The following is a 4,199-nucleotide window of genomic DNA, read 5'->3' on the forward strand; positions in this document are numbered from 1 at the left end:
GAATCCTCAATCCTGAATCCTCAATCTTCAGCCCTCAGTCCTCAACAATCAGTTGTCAATCTTCAATCCTCAATAGAATATCCTCAATTCACAGGTCTCAATACTCAATACTCAACCTGCAATCTTCAAATCTCTATCCACAAACATCAATTCTCATCACTCAACACTCAACACTCAGTCCCCAATCCTCAATCTTCAATCCTCAATCCACAATACGCAATCCTCAATCCTCAACCTTCAATCCTCAATACTGAATCTTCAATCCTCAATCTTCAATCCTCAATCATCAATCTTCAATCCTCAATACTCAATCTTCAATCCCCAATCCTCAATCTTCAATCCTCAATTCTCAACCCTCAATCCTCAATCCTCAGAACTCAAACATCAATACTCAACCCTGAGCCCTCGTCCTCAATCCACAACCCTCAATCCTCAATCCTCAATCTTCAATCCTCAATCCTCAATCCTCAATCCTCAATCCTCAATCCTCAATCCTCAGTCCTCAATCCTCATTCTTCAATCCTCAAAACCCAATCCTCAACCTTCAATCCTCAATCCCCAATCCTGAATTCTCAATTCTCAATCCTCGATCCTCAATCCGCAACCGTCAACTTTCAATCCTCAATACTCAATTCTCAATCCTCAATCCTCAATCCTCAACACTCAATCCTCAATCCTCAATCATCAATTCTCAATCCTCAATCCTCAATCCTCAGACCTCAAACATCAATACTCAACCCTCAGTCCTCGTCCTCAATCCACAACCCTCAATCCTCGATCCTCAATCTTCAATCATTAATATTCAATCTTCAATCCTCAATACTCAATTCTCAATCCTCAACGCTCAATCATCAATCTTTAATCCTCAATCCTCAGTCCTCAATCCTCAATCCTCAATCTTCAACCCTCAATACTCAATCTTCAATCCTCAATGCTCAATCCTCAATCCTCAGTCCTCAATCCTCAATCCTCAACCCTCAGACCTCAAACATCAATACTCAACCCTCAGTCCTCGTCCTCAATCCACAACCCTCAATCCTCGATCCTCAATATTCAATCATCAATATTCAATCTTCAATCCTCAATCCTCAGTCCTCAATACTCAATCCTCAATCCTCAATGTTCAATCCTCAATACCCAATCCTCAATCTTCAATCCTCAATCCTCAATCCTCAATCCTCAATCCTCAATCCTCAATCCTCAGTCCTCAAACCTCAATCCTGAATCCTCAATCCTGAATCCTCAATCTTCAGCCCTCAGTCCTCAACAGTCAGTTGTCAATCTTCAATCCTCAATAGAATATCCTCAATTCACAGGTCTCAATACTCAATACTCATCCTGCAATCTTCAAATCTCTATCCACAAACATCAATTCTCATCACTCTACACTCAACACTCAGTCGCCAATCCTCAATCTTCAATCCTCAATCCACAATCCGCAATCTTCAATCCTCAACCTTCAATCCTCAATACTCAATCTTCAATCCTCAATCTTCAATCCTCAATCATCAATCTTCAATCCTCAATCCTCAGTCCTCAAACCTCAATCCTTAATCCTCAATCCTGAATCCTCAATCTTCAGACCTCACTCATCAACAATCAGTTGTCAATCCTCAATCCTCAATAGAATATCATCAATCCACAGTTTTCATTACTCAATGCTCAATCAGCAATATTCAAATCTCTATCCACAAACATCAATTCTCATCACTCAACCCTCAACACTCAGTCCTCAATGTTCAATCCTCAATCCTCAACCCTCAATCCTCGATCCTCAATATTTAATCATCAATATTCAATCTTCAATACTCAATCCTCAGTCCTCAGTACTCAATCCTCAATCCTCAATGTTCAATCCTCAATACCCAATCCTCAAACTTCAATCCTCAATCCTCAATCCTCAATCCTCAATTCTCAATTCTCAATCCTCAATCGTCAATCTTCAATCCACAATACTCAACCTTGAATCCTCAATCCTTAAGCCTTAATCCTCAATCCTCATTCTTCAATCCTCAATACCCAATCCTCAATCCTCAATCCTCAATCCTCAATCCTGAATTCTCAATTCTCAATCCTCAATCCTCAATCCGCAACCGTCAACTTTCAATCCTCAATACTCAATCCTCTATCCTCAATCCTCAATCCTCAACCCTCAATCCTCAATATTTAATCCTCAATCCTCAGTCCTCAATCCTCAATCCTCAATCTTCAACACTCAATGCTCAATCTTCAATCCTCAATGCTCAATCCTCAATCCTCAATCCTCAATCCTCAATCCTTAATCCTCAGTCCTCAAACCTCAATCCTTAATCCTGAATCCTCAATCTTCAGCCCTCACTCCTCAACAATCAGTTGTCAATCCTCACTCCTCAATAGAATATCATCAATTCACCATTTTCATTACTCTATACTCAACCTGCAATCTTCAAATCTCTATCCGCAAACATCAATTCTCATCACTCAACCCTCAACACTCAGTCCCCAATCCTCAATATTCAATCCTCAATTCTCAATCCTCAATCCATAATCCTCAACCCTCAATCCTCAATACTCAGTCTTCAATGCTCAATCCTCAATCCTCAATCGTCAATCCTCAATCCTCAATTCTCAATCCTCAATCCTCAATCCTCAATCTTCAATCCACAATGCTCACTCTTCAATCCTCAATCCTCAATCCTCAATCCTCAATCCTCATTGTTCAATCCTCAACACCCAATCCTCAATCTTCAACCCTCAACGCTCAATCCTCAATTCCCAATCCTCAATCCTCAATCCTCAGACCTCAAACATTAATACTCAACCCTCAGTCCTCGTCCTCAATCCACAACCCTCAATCCCCGATCCTCAATCTTCAATAATCAATATTCAATCTTCAATCCACAATCCTCAATCCTCAATCCTCAATCCTCAATCCTCAATGCTCAATCCTCAATCCTCAGTCCTCAAACCTCAATCCTCAATTCTCAACCCTCAATCCTCAGTCCTCAGTCCTCAAACCTCAATCCTCAAATCTCAGCCCTCATCCTCAACACTCAATCCTCAATCCTCAATCCTCAATCTTCAATCCTCAATACTCAATCTTCAATCCTCAATACTCAATCTTCAATCCTCAATCCTCAATCCTCGTCCTCAATACTCAATCCTCAACCCTCAGTCCTCAATCCCCAATATTCAATCCTCGATACTCAGTCTTCAATCCTCAATCCTCAATCCACAATCCTCATTCTTCAATCCTCAATACCTAATCCTCAATTCTCAACCCTCAATCCTCAATCCTCAGAACTCAAACGTCAATACTCAACCCTGAGTCCTCGTCCTCAATCCACAACCCTCAATCCTCAATTCTCAATCCTCAATCTTCAATCCTCAATCCTCAATCTTCAATCCTCAATCCTCAATCCTCCATACTCAATCCTCAATCCTCAGTCATCAAACCTCAATCCTTAATCCTCAAACCTGAATCCTCAATCTTCAGACCTCACTCATCAACAATCAGTTGTCAATCCTCAATCCTCAATAGAATATCATCAATCCACAGTTTTCATTACTCAATGCTCTATCTGCAATCTTCAAATCTCTATCCACAAACATCAATTCTCATCACTCAACCCTCAACACTCAGTCCTCAATGTTCAATACTCAATCCTCAATCCTCGGTCCTCAATCCTCAATTTTCAATCCTCAATACTCAATCTTCAATCCTATATCCTCAATCCTCAATCCTCAATCCTCAATCGTCAGGCTTCATTCCTCAATACTCAATCTTCAATCCTCAATCCTCAGTCCTCAATCCTCAATCCTCAATCCGCAATCCTCAATCCTCAATCTTCAATCATCAGCACTCAATCTGCAATATTCAATCCTCAATCCTCAATCCCCAATCCTCACTCTTCAATCCTCAATACCCAATCCTCAATCTTCAATCCTCAATCCTCAATCCTCAATTCTCAATCCTCAATCCTCAAACCTCGGACCTCAAACATCAATATTCAACCCTCAGCCCTCGTCCTCAATCCACAACCATCAATCCTCAATCCTCAATCTTCAATCCTCAATCCTCAATCCTCAATCCTCAGTCCTCAATCCTCAATCCTCAAACTTCAATCCTCAATACTCAGTCTCCAATGCTCAATCCTCAATCCTCAATCCTCAATCCTCAGTCCTCAATCCTCATTCTTCAATCCTCAATACCTAATCCT

The sequence above is a fragment of the Calliopsis andreniformis genome, unplaced genomic scaffold (genome assembly GCF_051401765.1).
Source record: "Calliopsis andreniformis isolate RMS-2024a unplaced genomic scaffold, iyCalAndr_principal scaffold0076, whole genome shotgun sequence".
Classification (NCBI taxonomy): Eukaryota; Metazoa; Arthropoda; class Insecta; order Hymenoptera; family Andrenidae; genus Calliopsis; species Calliopsis andreniformis.